At 32.3% G+C, this 14,606-nt stretch overlaps 1 protein-coding gene across 6 annotated transcripts in view; it reads left to right on the top strand.

The window, feature by feature from the left end:
- LOC130450265 (brain tumor protein) overlaps positions 1–14,606 on the top strand; it is a 421,334-nt gene that overhangs the window by 214,824 nt on the left and 191,904 nt on the right. For 3 of the 6 annotated variants that reach the window (XM_056788580.1, XM_056788573.1, XM_056788569.1), the window contains exon 3: positions 12,838–12,895. The exons of the other annotated variants lie outside the window; for them this stretch is intronic. The gene's annotated coding sequence lies outside the window, so the exon portion shown is untranslated. The remainder of the gene's footprint in view (positions 1–12,837; positions 12,896–14,606) is intronic. 6 annotated transcript variants of the gene reach the window in all.

Genomic DNA, 14,606 nt, shown 5'->3' with positions numbered 1-14,606 from the left:
GTAAAAATAATGTAAAAAAACTCATATGTTCCTATCCGATTTTCATTTGTTTTCAAGTTATAGTATATTAACAAATAAACAAATTATCACATAATCTTAATCATAGCGTTCTTTCTATAAATGTTCAAAAATACCCCCCATTGACTTCTAAACATTTTCTGCTTCGTCTACGAAGAGCGTTTGTTGCTCTCCCAATTGATTCATTTCTTTCTTCTTTAATATGGGCTGCAGTATTCTCAATTCGTCAATTAGTGCATCCCGTGTGTCCACCTTTATTTTGTAGACTTTATTTATCATCCAGCCCCATAAACAAAAATATAGTGGTGTGAGATCTTACAGGCCAATTAATGGGACCTCCACGACCAATCCAACGCCCTGGAAAACGTTCGTCCAAATGTTGCTTGACCTGACGAGCGACAAGTGCAGGAGCTCCATCGTGTTAATAATACATCTGCATTATAATATTTACAGGAACATCCTCTAGTAGGCCTTTTAATTAATTTTGTAAAAAATTTAGGTAGTTATCTCCTGTGAGACGATTCTTCAAAATGAAAGGGTCAATTAAATAACTGTCAACCATACCACACCACACGTTTACAGAAAATCGTTGTTGAAAATTGCTTTCGACTGTTGCGTGGGGATTTTCGTCCGACCATACATGATAGTTACGAGTATTATTAATGCCATCATTGGTAAATGTAGCCCGTAAAGAGTATACTCGAGTATACTCGATACAACACGATGATTATTATTTATCCACACCGACAAAATTCCATACGGTTACCATAATCCTCTGATTGTAGGTGCCGTACTCTTTGTACGTGATAAGGATATAAGACTTGTTCGTGGAGTGTGTTTATCATCCTTTTTTGTGGATTTCCCATTGAGTGGCAATCTTCCGTGAGCTAATAGTTGCTTGCATCTTCTTCTAGTAGATGCAGAATATTTTTTACTTCTACCAAACCTTGTCGAGTAGCGCGCTCAGATGATATGTTAGCACTGGGAATCTTACCAGTCTCACACAATTTGTTAAAAACTCTAATAAATGCGTTTTTATCAGGATATCTTTGCTGTGGAAAACGTTGACGATATTCTTCAGCAGCCGCTGTAGCATTTCCATTACAGAAACCATAAACAAACACCATATTTACATATTCTAAATTTGATTAAGTATCTGGCATTTTGCAACACTATCAATCACATAAAATTGAAATTAAACGTTCAGTTACTGTTCGTTGGACACTGACTGTCCATCAAAGCGTCAGAATTATCAAATGCCTTTGAGCCTCGAACATAAAATACTTTGATAATATTAATATGAATTTTTTTTACATTTCACGTGTATGAGAGTTTGGAACGTTCCTCCCGACTCACCCGTATATTATGACTTACACATTACCAATGCTCAAGTTAATGCTGGGGTAGCAACTTTGGGCTAAACAGTTTTGTCTTAAGAAAAAGATGATGCTATAAAGGTAAATTAACGTCAAGAATTGGGAAACAGAATTCAACGTTACTTTGTGAAAATGGAGGACATTTTGAACGCTTACGCTTTGATATCATGTTTTTTTGTTCAATTAATAATTATGACTTTATAACAAGATCAGACATCCATAATTTTCAAACCAAAATATTCCGAAATCGGTAGACATTATCGAGTTTTATCAAAGATACCTTTTTAATGTAGAATTGGATGATGTTTTCAAGGTTGTGTTCAATACTACTTGGTACGAACCGTGTAAGTACTTCTAAAACATACGAGTATTCGCATAAAATTTCGTTATAAGATTGCCAGTAGTTTCGGCAAAATCGTGAAAATTTTTTTTGCATTTTTGTTGTTCAACGCTAATTATTTTCAGTTTTCTACTTATGCTATTTGTTAAATTGGGTAAGAATTGAATATTGGAAATTTATAATTAGGACAATCAACTTTCAATTTATTTATTTATTTTGGAATGGTCCATTAGTTTATCACATTATTATTAACCTTGTTTTCTATTCATTCCCTTAAAATCTCACATGTAAATATAACAGTTAAATATCAAATTTTCGTAGTTTTCCTTTAAAACGTTTAATAATTAAATTGATGTCTACGGACGCCAATGAATGTCACACCCTCATGAGTCTATAATATAAATAACATAAAACATTTACAGTTGAGCAGCAAGACTAAGACCCTTCTGGTGTTTCTTTATTAACCATAAAGGAACATGTTCTGTCTACCATCTTTCAAGGTCGTTCCGAGATAGAATCGACTTTACTGTGTGGGTGTTTTCTAAAAGAGTAACTCGTTGTTACTGTTTCCGATGCGCTATAAAAAATACTAGAACCAATTTGAAGATAGTTTCTTCACAGATATAACATTATTAATAACTGTAGATATTTTAAATGTGAAAATTTTATCTTAAACCGTTTGACATATGCGATTGTATTTATTCTTATTAAAAAGATAATTTTTTTATATCATAAACATTCAATTTTCTCACTATATAATCAAATATATGTCAATTCAGTTCTTTGATTCGATTAATCAAGTTAATTTCATGATATAAAATTGGAAATGTATAGTTTCGAGATTTCTCTGACCACTGGAATCAATAAAAGCAACGAAAGTAGCGTCACAGAAATTCAACCAGCTAAATCGCGGAAAATTTACGAAACCACGTATTTAAGATTTATGGAATGGAAGATAAAAAAGGCACGCAGTTCTTTGTCGGTGTTATTGGCTTATTTTTCGGAAATAGCACAACAGCAAAAGTGTAGTCCAATTAGTCAATGATTAAAAGTGTTTTTGAATTTAGTAAGAATGTAGGTAATACAAAATATTTCGGAAATAAATTGGAAAAGTTCACATCCCCAGGAAAACTATGATTTTTACTGTAAGGTCTTTTAAATAATTAGTCCAGGGGCTGGATAGAGTTGAGTATGCAAAATGTGGGGACCTTCTCTCTGCTGCACGCTGCTCAGTCATAGCGCTTGGAGTAGTCAGTAAAAAAGAATTTGTAGTTCATAAAGGTTTATTTCCGCGAATTTGAGTAATAATATTTAATTTTTTTGCAGTCGAGTGTTTTATTAATGTTTTTATTTTAATAAAAACATGGATATTGTCACAACAAGTGATAAATGTAAAGAAACTGAAACTGAATGAATTGGCGTGTTTCTTTTGTTATGAAATGGATGATTTAGTAAAAAATCCGAAACCACAAACATTTATTAGTATTCAAAAAGCAGAAGATCACAGAAAAGTTGATTTTACTAAGAGAACAGAAAGTGATACAGACTTCATTGCACACAATTGTTCCTAGCAACGAGCTTATAATAGTGAAGACAAAATAAGGCGTCAAGAATTAACATTCCTAAAGCAGGTGAATGTCTCTACTTCCAACTCCTCTACAGAAGCAAATGTTTTAGGTAACCAACGTGTTCTTAGGTCATCAAGAAGTGAATTAAAACTTGATAGAAAACAGAAATGTTTTATTTGTGGTGAATAAACAAGAAATAAGAACAAAACTCTTTTTTTATGTTCTGAAATTTCAGCAGCGGAACAAATTTTAAGTAATATCCGAAAAAAAAACAATATGATGTTTTCTCCAAAAAATGGCACTTGCGAACAATGAGCTGATTTATTTGCAATGAAAGTGAGGAAGTTGTTATCGTGATTATTTGCGACTACTAAGAAATGCTGAACATACAGCCGGCAGACCTTCAGGTAAAATACTACACGACATACTCATCAAGGAATTTGAAAAGCTGACTGATGAACTGAAACATCAATTAATATCTCGCTCTTTTAAAGTGTCATTTTTGGCCAAGTGACTAACTGAACTTACTGAAATAGAAAACGCAATTGTAGAAAATCGCAATATGAAATCCTAGCTTATTGGTAAGTATGTAAATAAGTTTATGGGCAATAGATATACCACTGGATGAACAAACAAATTCAACAAACTACAATGTTCAAGTAGCTAAACAATTAGATAACAGTTTTGACAAAATGGTTTATTACTTATTTTAAAAATTTACATTGTTAATGGTATGGTACTGGTTCATCGGGTCAATTAAAAAATTTCAACACATTTGGTGATTTTGCTGAATCATTTTTTGATAGAACTCTCATAATCTTTACCAAATATAAAACTATATTTGGCAGATGTGATTATATTTCAATCAAATACTTGAAATCAACTTCACGAAATTAAAGTCAAACGATGAGAAATTTGATAATTGAAATGATCACACCAATAACTTCTTCTTATGTATCTGAAAATAAGTTACAGCTTGTTCGATTTCTATGTAGTGTTGCCCCTAAATATGTATAAATAAGTGCAGATTGCGAGTAATATAAGTGTAGAGGAATTGATCATCCAACAAAATGTTTCAAATTACGAGATTTTCAATTTTTTAAACTACCTGAGTTGAATTCCAATGTTTTGTCACATATTTCACACAGTGAGAATCAAACTTGGCCATATCATAATCATTAACGCTCATAGAGATGTTTTCATTCTCGGAATTTACTTCTGGATCAACTTTCACGTCTAGGCTGTTTTAGGTTTATTTTTCAGGATGTCATTTGGCTGCTCAATCCCTTGGAGAAAATATTTGTGGTATTTTGCCAACATTACACGCTCTGAGTGGTTGCGATTTGACTAGCAGATTTGGCTCGAAAAAAAATGCTTCAAAAGCTACATCGTTGGTTTTTGTACAAGAAGCTCTGAAGCATTTGGTACATCCATACCTATGTGTCGAACAACTAAAACAATTTGAAAACATTTGCATCTATCCTTTTTCAACAAAAATTAATGGCTGATGAACAAGGTAATTTCCCAAAATATCAGCTTTGGCTTTAATATATCAAGTTATTTGCACATCAGTTCTCTACATGTACTATTGAGAGATTCAGCACAAACATATGTATGGGTGAATGCTGACCAAACTCAACTACAACCTATTGATTACACTTTCTTAGGCTATGAAAGGAAGGATGGTGATTCGTATCTACAACAAAAAACCAAGCATTCACTGCCCAAATTATTGATTCAACCGTGATATTACAAATTGATTGTATTTCTCTATACAAATGCGTAAATAACGAATGTCACAATAAAGAGATTGATAATTTTATTTTTCTCTTTGATTATATTTTCTTTTTTGAATAAAATGATTTTTTTCTCAATAACTATTGCTTTTATTTTTAATTTTCCTTTTTTTTCTACTTTAATCATAAAAATCAATTGGGTATTGCCACTAAAACAATCGTTATAATCATACCAAGCTTGTATTCAGTCCATTTTCTAGATATCTAAGGGGGTGGGGACTCCTGGCAACATTCATAATCATAATATGCATGCTTTTCTGAGTTCAAAACCATACACCGAATACGGTCCTCACATTTTGCATACTCAACTCCATCTAGCGCCCACTCTAAATTCATTCAGAGAATAAAATACTATACTTAATACAACTTTAGAATAAGTAGCACTTCCTACGGTAATTCAAGAGATGAACAAGAGCTGATTGAATAATGTATAAACGTAGATATTCCTAACAATTTTGTGCACTATTTAGCTGCCAAAAATTGTTATATAAACGACTATTTTTTGTTAATAAAACTAATTGTACTACTTGGGATGTTGGTGAATCGGTAACCCACAAGACATCAACGGCAGTTGTATCTAAGACAGAAAAAAAACTATAATAATACCACAATATACGATTACTCTGCTTGCTGATAAGTTCAATTAAATTCATTCATACATATATTTTTTTGGCCAGTAGGATAATTAGCAAGAAGTTATAGTTGAATTATAGTTGTGTTTATTGTGTCAGCTTTTTGTTCTCCCAATACGCACTTAATACGTTTTGTTTTGTCAATAACCTTCACTTTTATTGACGCAGAATATCTTTAGGTGAGAGGAAGAGGCTCTCCTGGCAGGTACTTGCTGTTACAACTTGTATCTATCGAGAATATATGATGACACTATAAAAGGATTGGATAATTTTTTGTATAATGATGTGATGCCCACACAATAAGTCAATACCCACTAAATTTCTTTTTCTTCTAAATGCGTTTTACTTTTACTCAGTTTTTGATAAATCTGTATCTACCAAATATCTTCAAAATCATTTGTTTCTAAAAAGTAAAATCAAAGGCAGACTTTTCTTTCGACATTTTTTTAGATTGAAATAACTGAAAAAATTAAGAAAAATACAAATTAACGATTATTACTATGGACATCCTAAAGTAATATGATGTTTAAATTTAGTATGAAGATAAAGAAAATGATGTATCCCAAGGACAGCTAATACACACTTAGATCAGGGAATTTTTAGTTTTGTTATGTAACACCTCTTTATTTATTTGAAATCGCTTCTTGTCATTTTTATGAGTTTGAAAACATAAAGTAATCATAAGAAGGTGAATAGTGCAATAAAATAAAATAAAACTGTTTTCTTCAACCAATTCAGTCGTTTGTTCTTCGGCATCAAAAAGTATCAGCAAATCAACATAATTATTTACAACTATCGAAATTTCATTTACCAAATAATCAATAAAGATTATAACTTTGTAATACCAAAACACTTTGGCTATTACCGATTAAAAAACGGCTTTTGCTTTCTTGGAACCACGTTTTTCGTTTGAAGTCCATTATTTTGACTATATTTTTGCTTTTGGGGTTTAATGGTGTAACCAAGTTTCTGTGACATATTGACGGAAACAATAATTTAAATTGCGGTTGAAGATATATAAACAATCTTTCGAATTTTTAATGCGAGTAAGCACTTTCATACAAAAATTTCCAAACCCGTTTAGTTGAAATATTGACTTTATTAGTTATCTTAGGTATTTTAATCTACCTTCCAGATTTATATGAAATTTTGACAGATGACACAGAAAAAAGGAGAGTAATGAACAACATGATCAATGTAGCGAAAGTGCTGTCAACCGCCGATGAAAGTCGCGCTTTATGTCAAAAAATTGTTACAAATTGTAGACCAAAGCTTGTAAAATATATTAATAAACATAAAAAGAACTAAATAAAGATACAATAAATCAAAATTTTAATATACATAAGAAAACCACATTGAATAACAAAAATTCAGGTAATAGTTATAGATAATAATTAGTATATAAGTCCATAACAAAATTAAATCAGTATGCAGCATGCCCGGAATTGATTATTATTAGAATAGAAGTCATTTACAGAGTAGAATGCACTTTTCAGTTAATATACCCTCAAATTATTGAGGAATGAGGGAAAAGATGATATCGATTTGATTTCTATTGGCAAGTGATTGTGCATTTTTTTACACTGTAAACTATTGAGCCCTTAACTAATTTTGAACGTGGAGTAGGTAGGTGAAGGTCGTCCTCCGCATTCCTTAATGGATAGCCGTGCAACGATCTTTCTGAAGTTTGAGAAACGTGTTTACTAATTAGGCAAACGGATTCAAAGATAAATAAGGAAGGGTCAGAATTTTTAATCTTTTAAGGAAGTCCCTGCAGTGAGACCTGCTATTTAATCCGAATAAATATCTAACAACTCTCTTTTGTAGTTTAAAGGTTCACTCAAATTGAGTCGCTCACGTACCCCAGAAGGGAAGGACATATCAGAGATGCGATGTAGTAATGACATAATAAACTGTTAAGGATGTGGATAAGTTCAGTTCTTTGGAGACTGACCTCAGCGGGAAACAGGAGGAACTTAATTTTTTACATAAGGCGGCAATATGTAACTCTCATTTCAAGAAACTGTCAATAACGAGCTCTAGAATTTTACAAATTCAACGACGTCAATGATGGTGTTATTTGATAAAGAAAATTCTTTGTATTGAAACGAATAATTTTTTATGGTTTTTCATTTTTTGCTTCATTACAAAGTTGTACCATTTGTATAGTGTTTCAACATGTTTCAACTAAACTATGAAGTTAACAACAGAGCACTGTCTTGGTAATAACCAGCAAACATTTTTTGCTCGCCATTTTCTAGGAAGTATTAAATGAATAAGTTCATTTCATGTATTTCACTATACCATTAAACTCAATGTAGGTATAAGCAAAGATTCTTTTCATACGTCATGTTGTGGAATAAATTTTTAATAAATCAATTAAAGTATGAGATTGATTCCGCCGCAATTTCGAACAATATCTACATTAATGTACCAGCCACAAGGCTAACAAGTAAATCACCAATATTCAATATATACGCACAGAAACAGTGACGTATCTTTTCACAGGTACAATCATCAATAAAATTTTAGTTCTTATCTTTTTAATAGACAATCAATCTCTCAATAGCCATGTATATCATAGCTTAACTTTATTCAATAAACAGTATAACTCGTGATTTTCATTATTTTCTGGGTATAGGTGTATAGAGTTAAATTGATAGTAAGAAAAATAGTCTCGGATTTTGAGTTCTTTTACTAGTTCAAAATCTAAAATATATCCAATGGGCCACGGAATACAGACATATTGTAGAAGAAATTCATTGGTATGGTTTTTTTGTATAATTGTGTCCAAAGTTCAGAACACAGTCCTGATCTCACAAATGATAATAAAAATGATTTTTTCTTCCAAGCACAATAGAGCTAAAAGGCAATGGACTGGAAGGAAAGTTTTTATTGAATAGTCTGCTAAATTTTCTGATTCAGTATCCTCGGATTTTATCTTGTTAGTTATTTAAAAAACAATTTATAAAACCAACCCGCTTCTATACTAGGCAGTATTAATAAGATGTTTAGGAAATGCCGAATCAGTATTTTGTCATCCACTTTCCTTCCGTTTTGCCAACCCCTTATATTCTAATAGGGAGTATATTATTCGTGATACATGATCAGAAAAGCATTTAATTGTGTATGATATATTTTTTCGTATATTTTGAATTAATTTGCATGCTGCCGTTACATGAAAATTTGAACGCAGTCTACAGATGAATATTTTTGTTGAGACCTAATGGCTCCTGCGACCGTTACTAAACAATACTAAATACTGGGGCTTCTTGGTACCCAGATGGCTTCAGAATAAATAGCTTAGCCAGAGCAAGCTTCTGATAAGTATTTTTCAAAATAAGCGAATGTTTCTCGCTTGGGAATCATGCTATTATCTTTTCTCTGTGCTCTAGGCTTAAACAAAAATACCCTGCAAGAACTGGTGAGTGATTGTTGCCAGTACCATCTTGTTTTGGTGTCGAGCTACTCAGGCAACAAAAAGAACGACGAAGATAATCCACGTGCCAGATTGGGATCAGTAAAATCACCAATGAGGTCCAGATCTCATTACTGGCGTAGCTTTAGCATCTCTAAATATCCGGCTTGTAAAAAAATCTGCGGATTTGGATGGAAACACCTAGCATGAGTTAAGATTAGACACATAGATGAGCGTTCTGTCTCTCTTGGTAATTTAACTGGTGACTGGTTAAACAGTGTGATTCAAACACTTGAGCCCGCCTAGTGACAGAAGATTTTAGCTAAGATGCCTGGTTAACTTTTTAAAAGGCGTCGGCCTTTCATAATTTTGAGTGGGGCTTGACATATCTCTCTGGGTACCTTTGTGCGCAACGGTTTGTGAGCGCCACTAACCTAACCATTAACTAGGAATACTTCTTAGAAGTGGTTAATTCTATTACAGAACGAGTTGCGATTATTTCAATATTTTTTTTAAACGAAACCTGTGTAAGAACTGCAGCGAATTTGTTTGGAGACAAGCAACTTAATCACTCGTCTCATACTAATCCTAATGCAAACATTTTGCAAAAAAAACTAAAAAAAATATAAATAGTATTGAGAATGAAGTGACATAGCTATATTTAAAAATTGGCTGAAAAACCTAGTTGTTTGCAAACTATAAATGTCGTTAAATGAAAAGATGATTCAGATAAATGATTATGGTTTAGTGAAGTGCGACTGTGAAAATAGATAATGTAAAATTTATATACAATATGTTTTTTTCTTGTAAATAATACCAAAAATTTATACCCAGTTGACGAAAGTCCTAGAGTATTTCGGTGAACACATACCCAAAATCCCCTTAAATCAAATATTTGAAAAGGAGTTTATAGATATCGTATTCCGGGATAATTTTTTTTGTCGTTTACTTTGGACATAATTAATCCTGACTCCACAGATATTATTAAAACGGAAAATAAAATATGATCACCTCACTCATCCAACACAGTAGAGCTACAAGGCAATATTCATTAACGATTTCCTAGGCAATGATTTGGAAATAGCCGCTTTATTCTTCCGAGTCAATGCGTTATTGGTAAATTATATAAAGAATGAAATTCATAAAACCAGACGGCTCCGTTTGAAAAATTAAAAATATGGCATGGATACAATCCTGGAAAGTTTTGAAATGTTCGACGTAATTTCACAGTTCCCATTAAAACAATATAATTTGAAAATGTTTTTCGGTATCATAACTTCTAATTTAATTAATTTTCGGCAAATAACAATTATTTGTCGCATTGTTTTTAAAAAATTTGTTTTAATTTACTTCTAATGTGATGGAAAAGAAGACATATTAGCAAACCATAGGCGTTTCGTTTCATTTTTAAGAAGTTTTATACTTCAAATTAGTTGAGAATTTTCAACAGAGTGTGAATACCTTCTTTATGATCTACACTCATGTCCTATTTGAGAATAAGAGGTGGTTAAAGTGGAAGGGAGAAGGTTAATGCCAATGTCAGTATCGTAGGTAGTTTGATGCTGAAATAATCTTTCGGATGTTCTAAAAAAATACGTTGTTTCTACCCCTAGGGCCATACAAGAGTTGAAAGCGTCTTGGAAAAGGGAAAATATTTCTTAGGCAAAGTCAAAACTCAATAAAATTTTATTTACGTGCTTCTGTAATTATAAAAATTTCTTGGTTAGGTCGTTAATTTTTATATTTTTGTACATGATCGCCAAATTTAGTGAGATTCTTCGAATTTATACTAAATTAAAGACAGCAAAAAAAAATACATAATTGTTATTGGAATTTCTGGAACCGTTGGTGATATTCAACTTGTTTACTGCTACTACCACACCAGCACTCACAACTACACTGTCTAATGCGTATTTCGACACAATCAAGTTATGGTCTTCAGAGAGCGAGTTTACCTTCAGTTGTGACAGTGTGTAGAAACAAATCCTGAACCAGGACCCACGGGATTCCACTATGGGGATGTGCCAGCGAAAGCAACAGCCAAATACAGATAGAGGAGAGAGAGAGAGAGAGAGAGAAATACTTTATTGTCAGAATATTCACAATTTGAAGACAAAAGCTTATAAAGAACTAAGAAACAAACACACACATAACGAAATAGAGACATAAATAAAAAGTGTACACAAGAATACGACAATGAATAACTAAAATATATAGTGTCATAATTAAATTAATTAGATAATGAAACTTACTATACGTCAATCTAAAAATAGTTACCCAGAAATGTGGAAGAATTTTCAACATCGGCACCATGATTGAATGTTTGTTAGAGTCAGAAGAGTCCTGGAAGTACACCTATGAAGCGATACGTGCTATAATAGAGACCAAAGAAAGAGAAAGTAGAAATTAGACCACAGTGAAAGACAGCCTTTGCAATGAAGCAATGCGAGAGTGGATACCATTGCAAAGAGCGAGAGCACAGGGGGGGTTTTAGTCAGTAAGAGTCTGACACTACCCGACATTATGAAACCAAGAGGACGGAGGATGACTGTCGGGTGTCCATGAGGATTTCCCCTCCTACAGAAAAAAAAATCTAAAAATAGTTAATATTTTGTTTAAAAAGCAATAACAACATTGAATCAGTGCATAGCATGGTCCTAATTAAATATTAGTAAAATAATGAAAGTCGTTCATTTATCAGAAGTCTCTTTCCAGTAAATATGCCTTCACATTATTGAGAAATGCGGGAAAAGGTGTAATAGATTTAATATCAATTGGCAAATGACTGTGCATTTTTTTCTTTGGAGAATATAGAGCCACCAACTAATTCTGAACGAGTAGATAAAGGTTGTGCTTCGCTTTACTAAGCGGATAGCTGTGGAATCATCTTTCTAAAATTGGCGAAACGTGCTTACGAATTAGGCAAACGGATTCAAAGATGAATATGGAAGAGTCAATATGTTAAGCCCTGCTGTTTAGTCCGAATAAATATCTAATAGCTCTTTCTTGTAGTTTGAAGATTCGCTCAAATTGAGTCACACCACACGAACCCTAGAAGGGAAGGTCATTTCGGAGATGCGACTCAATAAGGGCATAATAAAATGTTGTGAGGTGGATAAGTTTAGTTCATTGGAAACTGATTTTAGCGCAAAACAGGTAGTCCTTATTTTTTAGATAAAGTGGTTATATGTAGCTCCCATTTCAAATTTGCAGATCCAACGACGTCAATAATATTGTCATTTGATACAAAAGGCTTGTTTATATGATAAAACTTAAGTTTTAGAAACGTTGGGACACAGGGGATTAGATTCATACCATGATTTAAGGGTGATTAGATATGGTTCTATGAAGTGCCTTGAGATTAGTAGTATCCAAGAGAAAATATGGCCTAGTACTGAGCCCTGAGGCACTCCACATTCTATTGGCTTCCAAGAAAACATCGTTATATTAAACCTCACAAACTGACTTCTGTTGGTAATCTATAATTTAAAAATGCTAGAGGTATACCTCTGCAACTTATTAATTAAGATATTATGATTAATCAAATCAAAACGTCTTAGAAAAATTATAAAAAGTTGTTACTCAGTGGAGTGATGGTCGATTCAGCTGGAGTAAAAATTATATAAAAATGTGAAACATAACAATAATATATTAAAACATAATTTAGAGAATATTATTTTTTGTTTCAGGTACGTCCTTTCAACGTTAAAATTAAATGGATGAAACAATAACAATTGGTGATAAAAGGTGAGAATTACTTACTTGAAACAGCATTGTGAAGTTAAGTGCTTTTTCCCGTAGTGGGTGCTTTTTAGAGTCAATGAAATTAAACTCATTTTCTCTTTTAACATCAACGATTTTTTTCCAATTGAAACGCTTAGATATTATTTCAAGTTTTGACCCCAATAACCTGACGTGTACAAGAAGTAATCTAGAGATCCAATAATCACACAACCTGCAGGTTGTTGCGGCATTTATGCGTCTAGTGATTCCCAGTGCTCAAGAATTTTCAGGTTCATTTTAATAAACATATGACTTACAATTTCTCAGTAAATGATCTAACCAATTAACTGATTCATTTCGAGCACCGTGGGGTATGCGGTGCTATCCAATTGAAACCACATCTCTGTCTTCTAACTGAGACATAAAAAGTTATAATCATAACTTCATATCTATTCATTATAACTTTTTGATCGTCAGCAAGCATTTTCAAATATTTTGCAACCATCTCACAAAATAACAAACGGTTCGTTTTTATGGGTGTAATGATGTCTGAGCAATATCTCGTGGGTTCTCTTCGCTCCAAAATCGTAAATTCTGTTTATTTACAGAAACATTTAACCAAAAGTGTAGTTACATTACTGAACACAATTTCGGAATAAAATTCACTTAATATATGGAACCGAAAGATAATAGTATAGTTTCAATTCCTGCACAAGTTGTATTATAAACACAAACATACTCTAATCTTTACAAACAATTTTCTTCCAAGTGGAGAGCACAATTGAAAATTGACAAATGTGGATTAGCGTCGAACTACGACGACAATCGCTCTTTGTGGGCGTAATGTAAGGGATACATATTGTTAATTAGTCAACTAGAGCAAAATTTCCAGACTAAACTAACTTTAAACAAAATTATATCGATAAGTTTTGAAACCAAAAAAAAAATAATAGTTGGATGAATCCCATGGGAACATGAGAAGAATATGATAAAAATGGAAGAAAAAATAATTTACGGGCGAACTTTGGTCGGGAAGGGGAAGGGGGTGAGTGTTTATGGGTTAAAATCGGCTTATACCGATTTCCGATAAAACTAGAAATACTATAGAAAAAAATTAGTGAGCAAAGTTGTAGGTAATAAAAAGATCTAGAGCTCTTCAAATAACCACAAAATTTATGTCAAAAATTAAAAAAAAAAGTTTTTATTTTTCATTTTTTCACTCGAAATTTTGTGAAAACTTACCTTCTTATGTCCCAAATACACTGTAGTTCTTTAATTTTAAATATTTATTTTTCACCTTTATTTAGGCTTAATATTGAAAAAGTACCCTAATTTTCAATCAAAAATACTCCCCGGAAAATATCAGCTTTTTTCAACCAGTCCGTTAGTTTTTCGTTCTTTGATATCTCTTCTTTCCGATGTTGTAATACAATATTACCATCACTATAGTAATTTTTCTCAAAAGAGGCAGATAAAACGAAAAAAAAAAAATCGCATCCGAAAATTTTCATTCGTACAATTTTTAGTTATTTATTAAAATTTTACACGAAAAATGTGAGATTCCGTGTTGCTGATAAGCATAAATAGAGTCCAAAATTTCTAAAAATTGTAAATGAAGATTAAAAAAATTTCCGATGTGATTGTTTTTTAGCCTTTTCTGAGAAAATTTACCTTGGTGATATTTTTTCACGCCATCAGAAAATAGAGATTTGAACGAACAAAAAACTAATAAACT

Source organism: Diorhabda sublineata, chromosome 11 (genome assembly GCF_026230105.1).
Source record: "Diorhabda sublineata isolate icDioSubl1.1 chromosome 11, icDioSubl1.1, whole genome shotgun sequence".
Lineage (NCBI taxonomy): Eukaryota > Metazoa > Arthropoda > Insecta > Coleoptera > Chrysomelidae > Diorhabda > Diorhabda sublineata.
This window is presented reverse-complemented; position numbering and strand designations above follow the sequence as displayed.